The sequence below is a fragment of the Miscanthus floridulus genome, chromosome 19 (genome assembly GCF_019320115.1).
Source record: "Miscanthus floridulus cultivar M001 chromosome 19, ASM1932011v1, whole genome shotgun sequence".
In the NCBI taxonomy this organism is placed as follows: Eukaryota; Viridiplantae; Streptophyta; class Magnoliopsida; order Poales; family Poaceae; genus Miscanthus; species Miscanthus floridulus.
In genome coordinates this window covers 31,974,409-31,991,151 of record NC_089598.1, presented here as the reverse complement: position 1 = coordinate 31,991,151, position 16,743 = coordinate 31,974,409, and the positions used below count along the sequence as shown (strand labels likewise).

Sequence of the window (16,743 nt, the reverse complement as noted above, 5' to 3'; positions counted from 1 at the left end):
CTGGGATCACGTGATCGACAGGCGATAGCCTTGCGCCCTAGACCCAGCGACAGCAGGGCCCTCCAAGTCTACACGCACCGCGTACAGGTGACGGTATCGGGGCATTGAATTAGTCGCTGTCCTCACATAACCACGATATAATTACTCTAACATGAGCTGGATTCCGACATGCACGCTCTGGTTAGATGTGTGCCTTCCTACCCACTGCTGCAAGGACGACGTAACCACTACCGTCACCGCTCCCTCATATGGGCCTTCTTGAGCGGCCTCAAGGGATCCAAGTAGCGTCGCCAGTCAGTAGGCTCCGAGAGCACCGTTGTCACCACACAACAAGTTACAAGAGCAGTGACCACCTGATCCAAAAGCAAAAAGGCCGGAGACAAAAATCCAAGCGTCGGAGCATGGACATGGGGAGGCGCCTTTGGATGGCCCGCGTGCCAGTAGTGGCGACAACGATGGTGGTCATGCTGTCGCTGAGCTCGTCCTTGTGCGTGTCGGCGGCGGCGAGGGCAGGCGCCGGGACGACTGGCGCTGTGGTGGAGCAGCAGCGGCACCCGGTGGTGCTGATCCCGGGCGCGGGCGGCAACGAGCTGGAGGCACGGCTGACGGAGGACTACAAGCCGTCCAGCCTGGTGTGCCGGGTGTGGCCACTCGTGCGCGGCCGCGGCGGCTGGTTCCGCCTCTGGTTCGACCCCTCCGTGCTGGTCGTGCCGCTCACCAGGTGATTCGCCGAGCAGATGACGCTCTCCTACGACGCCAACGCCGACGACTAACGCAACGCACCCGGCACTAGTAGAGAACAGACCTTTCATCCGAGGTTAAAATGGACTCTAGTCCCGGCATTTTTTGCGCCTGGGACTAGAGAGACCTTTAGTCCCGGTTGGTGTCTCCAACCAGGACTAAAGGTCCCCGCCCAACGGCTACTGCGCTCGGCACAGTGGCAGGGGACCTTTAGTCCCGGTTGGAGACACCAACCGGGACTAAAGGTGGACCTTTACTCCTGGTTGGAGCCACCAACCGGGACTAAAAGTCCCCAACCTTTAGTCCCGGTTGGTAACACCAACCGGGACTAAAGATAGACCCTTTAGTCCCGGTTGGTGTCTCCAACCCAGACTAAAGGACCCTTTAGTCCCGGTTGGTGTTACCAACCGGGACTAAAGGTCCCCCAATGGGTTAGTTCAAAAGGGAAGCATCCCATCCTTTGTCAGATGTGTTATGTAGGTGGGGTGGTAAGCTACGCACGAGGCAATGCATGAGGTCTTGAGTTCGAATCTCACGGGACGCAGCGGTGGGAGGCATTATTTTTTTTAAAGCTGGGAGGACCTTTAGTCCCGGTTAGTGTTACCCACCAGGACTAAAGGTCCCCCACCTTTAGTCCTGGTTCCTGACCCGGGACTAAAGGACCTCCCTTTAGTCCCGGATGCTTGCTCCCGGGTGGGGAACCGGGACTAGAGGGGGTTCCCCACCAGGAGTAAAGCTTTGTTCTGTACCAGTGCAGCGTCGAGACCAGGGTCTCTGACTTCGGCTCCACCTCCACCCTCCGCTACCTCGACCCCAACCTCAAGTAGGAGTACTCCGATAAGCATTTCCCATTCGCACAGTTGACGCGTTGGTGACGTGACGTGATGATGAACACTTTGACGCGTGCTATGCAGGCTCCTGATGGGGTACATACCACGCTGGAGGAGAAGGCCGGCTACGAGGAGGGCCGCGACCTGTTTGGCGCGCCGTATGACTTCCGGTACGGGCTGGCCGGGCCGGGGCACCTATCGCAGGTGGGCAGCACGTACCTACAGCGGCTCAGGCTGCTGGTGGAGTCGGCATGCGCGGCCAACGGCGGGTGGCCCGCGATCCTGGTGGCGCACAGCCTGGGCGGCCTGTTCGTGCTGCAGCTGCTGGCGCGCAGCTTGCCGCAGTGGCGCGCGGCGCACGTGCGGTGCCTCGTAACGCTCTCCACGCCGTGGGGCGGGTCAGTGCAGGAGATGCTCACCTTTGCCTCCAGCAACACGCTCGGGGTGCCCTTCGTTGACACGTCCCTCATCCGTGACGAGCAGCGGACCGCTGAAGGCAACCTGTGGCTGTTGCCGACGCCCAAGGTGTTCGGCAACACCACGCTGGTGGTGTCGCTGAGCCACAACCGCTCCTACTCCGCCAAGAACATGACACAGTTCCTCCAGGACATCAGCTTCGAGGAAGGCGTGGAGCCATACCGCGCGTGGATATGCCCGCTCGTCGAGGCCCTGCCGGAGCCCGGCGTGCCCGTCACGTGCCTGGTGGGCACCGGCGTCCACACGGTGGAGAGCCTCATGTACGGCGATGGCGGCTTCGACGAGGACCCTAAGGAGGTGGTCTACGGCAACGGGGACGGGACGGTGAACCTGGCCAGCCTCGTGGGCCTGATCAAGGCGTGGTCCGACTCGCCCACACAGGTCATCGAGGTGGAAGGGAGAGGAAGGGGTGAAGAGTGAGGGAATGGAAAGCATACGGGGCTATCGGTAAAAGAACGATTGGCAAAGGGCCCTCATGTGCTGCTCACATAACCTATGGACATGGTGGCTGCTGTCATGCATTGCCACGTAGGATCTAATCCCTAAACGGACAGATTTGGACCTAAATGGCACAACTTAAAAGTTCATGTACTCAAACCTGCACTTTCAGAGTTAATGGACCTGAATGACACAACAGCTGGCTAGATCAGCCGCTGGCAAACATGGTGTTCAGAAATCTCCACGCACGCGTGAGCCTCCGCGGCCTCCGGTGCAGGATGGGTGCGGGACGATGCGTGCGCCAGACGTGGGTATGGGAGCACCGTCCAATGCTAGTCGCTTAGATTAGACGTGCGGGTGCTAGCAAGTGTGTTAAGAAAATGCCCACACGATCGTTAGGTAGGTAAGAGCATCTCCAAGAGTTTGCTATCTCAACTTGGCATCCATATAATTTTGGCAAAACAAGAAAAAATAGCCTCCAACAGTTTGGCAAAACAAATTGGCATCAATAGCAACTTGGCAAATTTTTCCTCCGTGCGCGCAAATATACGCGCGCGTATACGGCTTGGCATCCGGAGCTCTTCGTTTCTTAGCGGGGCTCTTCGTTTGCTTAGCGGGGCTCTTTGTTCGTTCGCTTAGCGGGGCTCTTCGTTCGCTTAGCGAGCCTCTTCGTTTTGTTAACGGGTTTTTTTATTTTACCAAGTCAAAAATGCCAAACTCTTGGAGATAGATTGTTTTTTTACTTGGCATATAATTTTGGGAGTTGGCAAATCATAAGATTTGTCAAGTAAAATTTGACAAACTCTTGGAGATGCTCTAATCACGGGTTTAATGTGAATGAAGGAAATTTTAGTACAGCAAACTCGTAGTAGTACGTGTAGTAGCGAAGGAACACTAATTAACGCCTAATCAAACAGCTTAAGTCCTACTCCTTCATCCTCGCAGGCCATGACGTGCTGAGCGAGATCCTCCTTGGTCACGGCGTTCGCCAGCTTAAGTCCTACTCCTTCGTCCTCGCAGGCCATGACGTGCTGAGCGAGATCCTCCTTGGTCACGGCATTCGCCTGGCACTCCATGTGGTTGGCATGGCTCCATGGTCACCATACGCACGCACGGTGGCTCGGGAACCCTATGCTGACGCGTGGGGTATGTTGGAACCGGTGGTGACCACTGAGTTCACGATCTTGTAGCTGTCTTACAGCCGGTCCGGCTCATTACCACGAGCCTATGCTCTTACAGGTCTCAGGTCCACCGGAGCTACAACATATAAGGCATTGGGCCTTCCCAACCCAAAAGACTAGCATGATAGGTGAGGGTTCATTGGGCCTTCCCAACCCAAAAGACTAGCCTGATAGGTGAGGGTTCTCCCACCTTATATGTGCTCCCCCACCATCGCTACTCGATGTGGGACTAAACCCCAACAATCTCCCCCTTAGTCACACATCGGGGTGCCCCCGCCATATGTGACGCTCGTGATTTTTTTATTGGGTTTAGCTTTTTTTTGACCATGAGCTCCGATACCAATTGTTGGAACCGGTGGTGACCACCGAGTTCACGGTCTTGGAGCTGGCTTACAGCTGGTCCGGCTCGTTACCACGAGCCTACACTCCCACAGGTCCCAGGTCCACTGAAGCTGACAACATATAAGGCCTTTGGGCCTTACTCGACCCAAAAGACTAGCCTGATAGGTGAGGGTTCTTCCGCCTTATATGTTGTACTCCCCCATCATCGCTACACGATGTGGGACTAAACTCCAACAATCCCCCCCTTAGTCACACATCGAGGTGCCCCCACCATATGTGACGCTCGAGATTTTTTATTGGGTTTAGCTTTTTTTTACTATAGACGACTCTGATACCAATTGTTGGAACCGGTGGTGACCACCGAGTTTAAGATCTTGGGCCGGCTTATAGCCGGTCTGGCTCGTTACCACGAGCCTACGCTCCCACAGGTTCCAGGTCCACCGGAGCTATAACATATAAGGCCTTGGACCTTACTCAACCCAAAAGACTAGCCTGATAGGTGGGAGCTTCTTCCGCTTTATATGTTGTGCTCCCCCACCATCGCTACACGATGTGGGAAGCCAGCTCCAAGATCGTGAACTCGGTGGTCACCACTGGTTCTAACAAATGGTATCGGAGCCCATGGTCAGAAAAGCTAAACCCGATAAAAAATCTTGAGCATCATATATGGCGGGGGCACCCCGATGTGTGACTAAGGGGGAGATTATTGGGGTTTAGTCCCACATCGTGTAGCGATGGTGGGAGAGCACAACATATAAGGCGGGAGAAGCCCCCACCTATCAGGCTAGTCTTTTAAGTTGAGATGGTCAAATGCCTTATATGTTGTAGCTCCGGTGGACCTGAGACATGTGGGAGTGCAGGCTCATGGTAACGAGCCGGGCCGGCTATAAGCCAGCTCCAAGATCGTGAACTCGGTGGTCACCACTAGTTCCAATAGGGTATAGCATCATCGGGCGTAGGCCCGCGAGGCTGCCGCTCATGTACCCGAACGTGGAGGTCCCCGACGTGAGCAGCACCTCGGAGAACCTGAGCAGGTAGATCTCCACGAGCGCCTTTCTGGTTGTGCCCCCATTGTTCGGTCACCTGCACCTTCGCATGGGTAGTCTAGAACACACTGACCCTTACACCGCCCTTGGCGGCGTGCTCGTAGTACCGCGACTTAGCAACTCGTAGTAGTCCGCGTACAGAGATGCGATCAAGATGGTCGTGGAGCCAGCCGCTGCTGCTGCACCGGAACCACTAGTGTTCGTCGTCGTCTTCATGAGGTTGTTTTCATCTTCAGTTTCTAGCAATATGTGTTCCTGCCAGGAGCACGCAAGGATCTGGCTATACATGTCGTCGGCCGAGATCTAGCCGAAGTCAAAGATATCCTGATCTGTATGCCGATCCTCTGGTTCGCCTGAGCCAGGTACGAGCTGTAGTACCTCGTGACCAGGCCCCACATAGAGTTTGTAGCGTGAAACAGGTAACGGGAGAGGAGATGGGACACGCTCTCCATCGCCAGGAACAGCCGGCGGAGCTCGCCGTGGAACTCCCCCATCGAGTACAACAACGGCACGAAGTACTTGTTGCTGAACACCAGCAGCCAGCTCACCTTGGCGAGCACGAGCTGGTCAGCGCTGCAGTAGAACAGCTTGTCTATGTCGTGCTCGTGGCACAGGTTTAGAAACACCCACGGTGGGATGAACGACTGCGCCGCCGTCGCGTTCGTCGGGTCGTCGTTCACGACGATCTTCTTCGTGGTGAGGAGGTTCTTGTACGACAGCTCGGGGTTCAACCCGAGGTTAGATAGGTTGGTGATGGGGTGTTAGATGATCTTCAACCACCCAATTGGTTCCTTGGATCCACGCCCTGATCGTGGCGCCCAACCCTACATGATTGATGAGCACCGTCACACTGCGCTATAAAAAGAGATGGGGGCCGGAGGCTCTCTTCACGAGGTTGACCGAGTTACAGTTCTCACCGACAAAACCCTAACACCGATCTAGAGAGGATGCGCAGCCAGTGACGGGAAGCGCCACCACAAGGTTCGCCGCCGTCACTGGACCGCACCTACGACCGCGGACAACGCCACCACTGCACCGCCGCCTTTCACCGCCGTGGCTACACTGAGTCTCCACCAAACACTGCGATGGCCAGCTCGTCTTCTATGAAGGTGGCCGATGGTTTGCCACCCGCATCCCACTCTCTCTCTATTTCCCCGTACTAGTACATGTTCTAAGGTTTACACTTCATCGTATGTCAGTTAGTATGCTAGATCTATGACTAGTGATCATATAATATTTCTATCAATGGTATCAGTCGCCTAACTAGGCGTAGATCTAGCCTATCAGAGTAGAAAACCGAATAGCAGCATTTAGAAGGAGGTGATAGATCTATTTTCGAATCTAAATAGAGGGTTCATCGAACCCTAAATCCAAATCGGGTGAAGAAAAAGAGTAAGAAAGGGTCTCGGTTTTAAAAAGGAACTCGAACCCTAACTCTAACCCACGTACATAGCTCGGGGAAGAAGAACAGTACTCAAACCCTAACCCTAACTCTAAATCGGACAATTTCTGAGATGAAGAGAAAGAAAATCCATTCAGAGTGAAGAAGGGGAAGGGGAAGGGCTTTGGAAGACGGCTTACCTCGCTGCTGCACCACGTTGCTGCTTTGCCGGCGCATGAGAAGAAGGCCGAGCCATTGCTTGTCAGGTGCGTGCGAGCTCCGGCCAAGGGCGCCGCCGCTAGGCCACTTGACGGCGGCGCGCTCACCCGCTGGGGAGCACGCACGTCGGCGAGGGGGTCGACAACGTTGCCATCATCTCTCTGTGCTCTCGCTCTTTTGCTCGGGCGCTGCTGTGCTGAGAGAGGAAAGGAGGGAGAAGAATGAGCTTAGGGTTTGGGGACGCGGCCGGCGAGGGGGGTTTTGATCTTCTGAAAACAGCGCCTGACCGTCGGATCTGGATGGATGGTGTAGAGCAAATGGGCTAGCATTAGGCCTAGGTGGGCGCGCGCATGGGCGGCTTTGCCGGCCCAGGCCCAGGTTGCGGCGACAGTGCACGACATGGGCCGAATTTTGCAGGTGGGCCGCGACAGTGCACGACGCTAGTAGTTTCGGTCCAAATTGCACAGGAACGTTTTTTGTTTTTGTTTTATTATTTTCAGAAGCAGATTTTGATGTTTTTTGTCCAGTTTAAATCTCTATCAAAATTTGAACCAACGGGATAATTTTTTCAGAGAGTAGATTAGTACAGTAAAACGCTTCTGAAAAGTAGATAAATAAATTTTCCATGTTTCCGCTACAATGTTAAAGTTTATTATCTTCTAATTAAATTCGAACCAACGGGAGAATTTAATTTAAAGAGCAATTGAATTTTTATTTAGTAAATTATAATATTGTTATTTTTCTGACCAACATTGATAATAGTAATATTATAATATTTATTCATAAGTTTTCCATGCATTAATTCTATTTCTGTCCAACGATGATGTAGAATTAGTGTATAAGAATGTTGTATGTTTTAATTTTGACCAACGTTAAATTAAAACATGCAATTATGATGTCATATTTTCTCACTATCTCTGACGGTGTTTTTTAGGACTCAATCCAATGGTATTTATCTCGCACATACCACCTCTTGAAGGGGGCAACTATAGGGTATGGCGAGAGAAGTATGAACTAGCACTTGCGCTGTCTGAAAATGACCTAACGCTTACCTTTCCATGTCCTACTGAGTCAGTGGACTCGGTGAGCGAAGAAAATGAGTCTGATGCTGATTTCACTGCTCGGCAGCGAGATCATACAGAAGTGCGGATGAAATATTATCTCGAACGCAAAAAAATGGGATATTTCAAACCGTAAGTGCTTGATGATGGCTAAGTCCACAATTTTAGATGCTATAAGGGGGTCTATCCTAGATTATGATACCGCCACAGAGTATCTTAAGAAGGTGGAGAGTCAGTTTACTGTTTCTTCAAAGGCTTATGCCAGTACTTTGATCAAGAAATTATTTAATGAGAAATATACTGGTGGTGGTATCAGAGAGCACATACTGAAGATGAGCAACACGGCTTCGAAGTTGAAGCCAATGGATTTGGGGCTCAAGGATGAGTTTCTGATTCATTTTGTTTTTGCTTCCTTGCCAAAGGAATATGAAACCTTTGCTGTTAATTACAACATGCAGCCCGATAAGTGGGATATAGAGAAGCTCATCGCAATGTGTGTTTAGGAAGAGGAGAGGCTAAAATCCTTACAAGGTGACTCTGCTAACCTTGTGAAGGACAACAAAAAAAGAACTTCAATAAGAATGACAAACCTCAAGGAAAAGCCCCTCAGAATAAGCACCATCTGAAGAACAATAATGCTCAAGTTGAGAAGATCAGTGTAAATGGTGCAAGAAGCATGGACACTACCAGAGGGACTGTCCAGACTCCCTGAAGAGCCTTCTGAAGAGAGGTGAGGATTTCATTATATTCATAGATGAATCATTGTATTTAAGTTATGCAAAATCTACTTGGTGGATTGATTCAGGTACAACTATTTATGTTGTAAATTCATTACAGGAATTCCGTACGAGAAGGACCCTACAAAGAGGAGAAAGAAGAATTAACATTGCAAATGGAGTTGAAGCTGAAGTTTAAGCCATTGGAGATCTATCTCTAGAATTAGATGATGGTTTTACACTACAGCTTTCAGATATTCTTTATGTACCCTCTTTGCGAAGAAACTTAATAAGTGTTTCACGTTTAGATGATAATGGATATGATTGCCATTTTGGTAATGGCAAATGTAGGATTATGATTAATAATAAGTGTTGGTCTTGCCTTCTGACAAGACAAGCTTTATTTATTATCACTTTATGAGAATATGAATGATGTAAGTACTGAGAATGAGAATGCATCTTTGTCTATGAATGCAACAAATAAGCAGAAGAGAGTGCATGATGTATCTTTAAAATTATGGCACTGTCGTTTAGGCCATATTTCGAGGGGGGGATAGAGTGATTGATTAAGAAATCAATTCTTCCACCTTTAGAATTTTCAAATTTAGAACAATGCATAGATTGCATAAAAGGAAAGTATGTTAAGAAAATAAAGAAAGATGTCAAACGAAGCACATGAATTTTAGAAATAGTTAACATAGATATATGTGGTCCTTTTCCTGTGAAGAGTGTGGATGGTTATGATTTATTTATAACATTCATAGATGACTCTTCTCGTTTTGGCTATATTTATCCAATTAAGAAAAGATCAGAAGCATTGGATAAATTTAAAATATTCAAGGCTGAAGTAGAAAATCAACACAACTTAAAGATTAAGGTAGTAAGGTCCGACCGTGGGGAAGAGTACTACGGTCGACACACCTCATATGGCCATGTTTCTAGACCCTTTACAAGGTTCTTATAGGAAAATAGCATAGTAGCCCAGTATTCTACATCGGGCGAGTCTCAGTAGAATGGAGTAGCTGAAAGACGCAACCGTACCTTAATGGATATGGTAAGAAGCATAATAAGTTATTCTACTTTACCAATAAGTTTATGGATAGAGGCGTTGAAAATCGCCATTCATATTCTTAATCAAGTGCCAAATAAGTTGATGCCTAAAACACCATATGAGTTATGGACAAGAAAGGAACCCTCACTAAACTATTTACGTGTGTGGGGTTGTCCAACTGAGACAAAAGTATTTAACCCAAACATAGGGAAGCTAGACTCTAAGATAGTCAGTTGTCATTTCATTGGCTATCCAAAAAAGTCAAAAGGTTATCGCTTCTATTGTCCTGACAGACAAACGAAGTTTTTATAAACAAGACATGTTGTCTTCTTGGAGGATGATATGATCAGGGGGAGCATGGTACCGCGAGAAATTAGTTTTGAAGAGAAGCGGGTATACGTGTCCACTCCTATGGTTCAGGAGCCATTCTTCACGCTACCTGTTGTTGTTGTACCAACAGTGCTAGACACTGTAGTAACAGCACATGTTGTTAGTTCTTCTATGGCAACAATGAATGAATATGAGGAACCTATCCTTCAGGATCCCTAAGAACCCGTTGTCGCACATGAGGGAGAGCAACAACAGCCTCATATAGAACAAGTGTCATCTAACGAGGCTCTTAGAAGGTAAAGAGTCAGGAGATCAGCCATTCCTAATGATTACGAAGTTTATGAATGTGAGAAATTTCAAATGGAGAGTGATCCCACCTCATTTGAAGAAGCCATGAGAAGCGCTCATTCATCCAAGTGGCTTGAAGCCATGGAAGATGAAATGAAATCAATGAAAACCAACGGTATTTGGAACTTAGAAACAATTCTTAAAGGAGCCAAGACAGTAGTCTGTAAATAGGTCTACAAAACTAAACATGACTCCAAAGTGGATATAGAAAGGTTTAAAGCATGACTTATGGCGAAAGGTTTCACACAAAGAGAAGGCATAGATTACAATGAGACATTTTCTCCAGTCTCTTGTAAGGATTCTTTTATAATCATAATGGCACTTGTAGCACATTACGACTTAGAATTACATCAGATGGATGTAAAGACGGTGTTTCTAAATGGGGATCTGGAGAAAAATATTTACATGGCACAACCAAAATGTTTTGTTGTGGAAGGAAAAGAACGTATGGGATGCCGCATGAAGAAATCCATTTACGGATTAAAACAAGCTTCAAGACAGTGGTATTTGAAGTTTGATAGTACAATAAGAAAGTCTGGGTTTCAAGAAAATGTATAGGACAATTGCGTTTACGTAAATTTCAAGAATGAGAAATATATTTTTCTAGTCTTGTATGTGGATGACATCTTGCTCGCTAGCAGTGATGTTAATCTACTACTAGAAATAAAGTTCTTATCCTCAAAATTTAATATGAAGGATCTCGGTGAAGCTTCGTTCGTCCTAGGAATAGAGATTCACCGAGATAGAGAAAATGGGGTTTTAGGATTATCACAAAAGGCATACTTAGAAAAAGTTCAAAAGAAATACAATATGCAAAATTGTAAGTCTTCACCTGCTCCCATAGTCAAGGGCGATAGATATGGGGAATTTCAATGTCCTAGGAACCAATATGAGATCGATCAAATGAAAGCGGTTCCATATAGTTCAGATGTCGGATGTTTATAGTATGCTCAAGTGTGTACTCGCCCTGACTTAGCATTTGTTACCGGGTTACTTGGCAGATATCAGAGTAATCCAGGAATAGAACACTAGAAATTAGTAAAGAAAATTTTACGTTACCTGCAAGGTACGAATGGTCTAATGCTAACGTACAGAAGATCTGATTCCCTGCATATAGGGGGTACACAGATTCTGATTATGCGGGAGATGACAGAAAATCCACGTCAGGATACATATTCACTCTCGCAGGAGGAGCTATATCGTGGAAAAGCTCAAAGCAAACCGTCACTACATCGTCCACAATGTATGTCGGGTTTATAGCATGTTATGAGGCCACAGGGTATGTGAATTGGCTAAAGAAATTCATGTCCGGGTTGAAAGTGGTAGACGACATACATAAGCCACTTAAGTTATACTGCGATAATAATCCAGCAGTATGTTATGCTCACAACAATAAATCAAGTGGTGCTGCCAAACATATTGACATAAAGTATTATGTTGTGAAAGATAAATTCTGGGATCATATAATTAGTCTTGAGCATATAAGAACAGAAAAGATACTCGCGGATCCGTTTACAAAAGGCTTATCACCCAGCGTGTTCAGAGAACACTTAGCCGGCATAGGTTTAAGGGAAAGCCTATGATTCCTAGACAATAAGGGCCTAGTTGAGAATCTGTTTCAAAACAGAGAGGTGCATTGTAGCTGTTTAATCTAATGGCAACTGACCGTGACGATGAGGCACGCTGTATGCACTGATCTGTGGTGGAATGGGAACAAGATAAAGTAAGTTGAGATTAAGTCATAAGGTGAGATCAATGGGGAGAATGTTAGATGATCTCCAACGGCTAATTGGGCCCTTGATCCGCGCCCTGATCGAGGGCGCCCAACCCTACATGGTTGGTGGGCCCCCGTCACACTGCGCTATAAAAAGAGGTGGGGGTCGGTGGCTCTCTTCGTGAAGTTGACCGAGCTACACAAAACCCTAACACCGATCTAGAGAGGGTGCGCAGCCAGTGACGAAAAGCACCACCACGAGGTTCGCCGCCGCCACTGGACCACACCTACGATCGCGGACAACGCCGCCACTGCACCGCCGCCTTTCACCGTCGTGCCTACACTGAGTCTCCACCGAACACTGCGATGGCCAGCTCGTCTTCTGCGAAGGCGGCCGATGGTTTGCCACCTGCATCCCACTCTCTCTCTATTTCCCCGTACTAGTACATGTTCTAGGGTTTACACTTCATCATATGTCAGTTAGTATGCTAGATCTATAGATAGTGATCCCGTAATGTTTCTATCATGGGGAAGTTCGGTGGGAGCACCCACGTGGCATCCGGGAACGGCTCGCAGAACAGGTCGGCGAAGTCGGCGGGGACGTGCACGAGCTTGACGCGGTCGGAGAGGAGCGCGTAGAGGAAGGTGCTGACCAGGGACAGCATGCGGTTGCCGAAGCCGTTGTAGGGGAGCCAGACGAGGTAGTTGCACTCCGTGCCAGTGCCGGCGCCGGCGGCGCCGAGCCGCTCCACGGACTTTGACGTAGAGCGGCGTGCCGGCCGCACTTCTTGTACGCGCCTCGTAGGCGCGCAGCTTGCGCAGGAGGTACGTGGACGGCGCGTAAGGGAAGTACTTGAAATATTGCGCAGATTCGAACCGGCTCAGGCACGAGCCGCGGTCGAAGCCGCCGTGCACCAGCAGCCCGCCGAGGAGCTCGTCGGCCTTGGTTGCACCACCGGTCGTCGTCCTAGCATCAGACGCTTCCAAGGAACCTGCATGGAGAGTTGCGAGACATGAAAAATTGTGACGTGGATGTGAGGACTGTTGAGGAAGTACCTCCAGTCATCATGGTCAGCGTGGCGGCAGCGCTCTGCCAAGCTCGTGACACGCTCTCCTGCCTGCTGATCAAAAACACGAGGAAGGGCAGCGTCACCAGGCCGGCGGCGACGAGCACCGCGCCCGCCTTGCGCCACCTCCCGTCCTTCCCCAACCGCCTGGCAGCCCTCGCCGTCGGCCATGCCTCCGCCACCGGATCGCCCAGCTTATGCGGGCCTATAGCGTCACCCATCTTCATCACCTCTCAGTGTGCACGATCAGAATTGTCGTGCCAACGCTTAAATAGAATAGTTGCACGTCTTTTTTAAACAATAGGGGGTCTGTTTTGGGCTATTGATGAAGTTGCTCTGCCTCTAGCGAATTATGAAGTCGTGCAATACGTGACTCCCGTCACGGCGTCACCACACCAAATGTCATTCTACACCAATTGCACTTGTTTTGGATTTGGACTTCATGTATTGTTTTTTTTTTTTGGCGACGACATGTATTGGTTGGTTAGGGTGCTCTGTACGTACGAGGTTGGAGTGACAGGGCCGTAAAGTTGCAGTTTTGGCTCATTTGGACCTGAAAATACGAGAGTTGACTCGATGAACACACAGGCACACAGCTAATGAGGTCGTTGACTCTTCTGAATTATAATGCAGCAATGCTGCGATATCGGTGAAGATATGGCTGACACCGGCCCGGCCCCTCCTCGGAAAACACAATTGCATTGCTCCACTGTTGATTACGCTATAAGATTTTCCCCTGTGTAAAGGAAAACAACTTATCGAGCGTCACGTAAGATGTGTTTGCTGATATATATGGCACAAAATTAAAGAAAAGGGTAGGATGAACTTGGAGATATAGCTTACTCAATATCTAAGACTAACAGAATATGCTCCCATTTTGGATTCACTCTCATCGATACAATTGTAACATAAAAATATTTTATGTTAGGAGTCATAGAAAACAAAAATTCGATACAATACATTATTTGAGTTATTTTTATACATGTACGTACTTAAGGTTGCACCAATAATATGACAGTCTTAGATACACTCTCTGAGATTAGTTTAACGAAATTCGAAGTCAATGCATAGAGGACATGACACGATGCATTCGGCGTATGTGTGTAGTAGACTAGTAGTCAATTGCTTTTGCGTATGAAAACCGCGACCTCGAGGGCAGCCCCGCAAATGAGCATTAAAACAGTAGGAGGAGGACAATAATGGTCTGATATTTTGGATTTCCCAAAATAACCGTACATCTCACTTCTTAAAAAATATTTTTTAAAAAATAAAAAACTAGTATGAATGTATGATTAGTCGTGTACACAACCTGTTATCTGAGTTCCCATAGTGCAATTTGCTCCTGTTTGATTATCCGCACAGGTTCTTATACATGCTAGCACTCTCTCAAATTATCTTCAGCCTGCATCCGGATAAATACCCAAATTTCGTGTCTCCAACTATGCAGGTTTCGGTTGCACTTACATCCAACCTACAACTTCTGCACCCGTTGTGCAAAGGTTTGCACCTATTCCGCAGGTCGAGCCATCGATGTCGTCACTAGCTCGCCGCCGCCTCCACTATCCCCGGCGCCTTCTCAACTCCTTCAGCATTAGTTGATTCAAGATAGATCCAACCTAGAGATCCATATAGTTAGTCCACCTAGTGTTAGAAACGATAGGCAATATATACGACGAAGAATAGTAGATCAAACACAGGGGACACGAGATTTTAACGTGGAAAACTCTTCCTAGGAAGAAGGGAAAAACCACGGGCACCAGCCAGCAAATCTTCACTATATCGGGTGAGGTAACAAACGTCGGGGATTTACAACTTTTCTTATCCTAAGACGACGGTTTACCAGAGGTATATATAGAGATGGAAACCCTAATAGGCGACGACGGCCCAAGCCTCCCGGCGACGGGCATCGCTTCGCTCCTGCAGAAGTTAGCCTTTATCTTGTACATAACCGAATTTGGATCACAACTCAACAAACTCCACCTTGAGATAAATTCCTTCTTATAGCATAAAACGAACCTTCACCCTGAAACAACAAAGAAATACTTCTGGTGCCAAACACCCTCTTGGGCTAAACAGTTATACCAACTAAGCTTGAGCAAGCTCAAACTTAGCAACAGGAACTGGCTTTGTCAACATATTAGCAGGATTATCATGTGTGCTTATCTTGCATATATTCAGCTTACCTTGCGCGACAACATCGCGAACATAATGGTATTTGACATCAATGTGCTTCGTTCTCTCATGGAACATCTGATCTTTAGTGAGACATATAGCATTTTGACTATCACAAAATAAATTAATGCAAGAATCATCTCCACAAACCTCAACAAACAAACCTTTCAACCAAACCAATTATTTACATGCTTCAGCAACAGCCATGTATTCTGCTTCAGTGGTAGACAGGGCAACAACGGGCTGCAATGTTGCCCTCCAACTCACAGCACAACCACCAATAATGAACACATAACCTATAAGAGATCTCCTCTTATCTAAATCGGCAGCAAAATCTGAATCCACGTAGCCAATGAGTCCCTTATCAGTCTTGCCAAACTTCAAACAAGCATTTGTTGTGCCACGAAGGTACCTGAAAATCCACTGAACAACCTTCCAATGTTCTTTACCAGGATTAGCCATGTATCTACTAACCAAACTCATAGCATATGATAAATCAGGACGAAAGCAAACCATGGCATACATCAAAGAACCAACAGCACTAGAATATGGAACTCTTGACATGTACTCAAAATCCTCATTCGTACTAGCACATTGTGAAGCTGATAATTTAAAATAAGGAGCAATAGGAGTACTAACAGACTTTGCATCATGCATGTTGAAACAATGAAGAACTTTCTTAATGTAACTTTGCTGACTAAGAAATAACAAACCAGAATTTTTGTCTCTTGTAATCTCCATACCTAGAATTTTCTTAGCAGCACCAAGATCCTTCATCTCAAACTCACTACTCAACAGTTTCTTCAACGTAGTGATTTCTTTCTTGCTCTTGGCAGCAATTAACATATCATCAACATATAACAGCAAATATATAGGAGATCCATCAACAAATTTAATGTACACACAGCTATTAAATTCAGACCTCTTAAAACCATGTAATGTACACACAGCTATTAAATTCAGACCTCTTAAAATCATGTGACATCATAAAAGAATCAAACCTTTTATACCATTGACGAAGAGACTGTTTCAAACCATATAAGGACCTCTTTAATTTGCAAACATGATCCTCCTTACCAGGTACTATGAACCCTTCTGGCTGGTCCATGTATATCTCCTCCTCAAGCTCTCCATGTAGAAATGCAGTCTTTACATCTAACTGCTCAAGTTCAAGATCTCGCATAGCAACAATACCAAAAAATATACGAATTGAACTATGCTTTACAACTGGAGAGAACACATTATAATCAACACCAGGAATCTGACTGAAGCCTTTTGCTACTAACCTTGCCTTAAATCTTGGAGGCTCACTAGGAGACAAACCCTCCTTTCTCTTGAAGATCCATTTGCAACGAACGGCCTTCTTTTGTTTAAGCAAGCGCACAACATCCCATGTGCCATTTTTCTCGAGTGACTGTATCTTCTCTTCCATGGCGGAAATCCACTTCTCGCGGTCACCAAAAACAACAGCTTCAGTGTACGTAGCCGGCTCATGAATGTTCTCCACCTGTTCAGCACAACTAAAAGCATAATGAACCATAAAAACATTCCTCAATGAAACGTGGACGAGATCTACAATTCCTCTTTGTTCTGTGATCTGCAATAGACTGATTTTGAGGCTGCAAAACA

General features: G+C 47.4%; 2 pseudogenes; one reads left to right on the top strand and one right to left on the bottom strand.

Annotated features, from left to right (window-relative positions):
* Window positions 1–425: 425 nt before the first annotated feature.
* LOC136525834 (lecithin-cholesterol acyltransferase-like 1) lies at window positions 426–2,468 on the top strand (annotated as a pseudogene).
* A 923-nt stretch (window positions 2,469–3,391) lies between these two features.
* Window positions 3,392–13,169, bottom strand: LOC136525833 (probable fucosyltransferase 8; annotated as a pseudogene).
* Window positions 13,170–16,743: the final 3,574 nt, after the last annotated feature.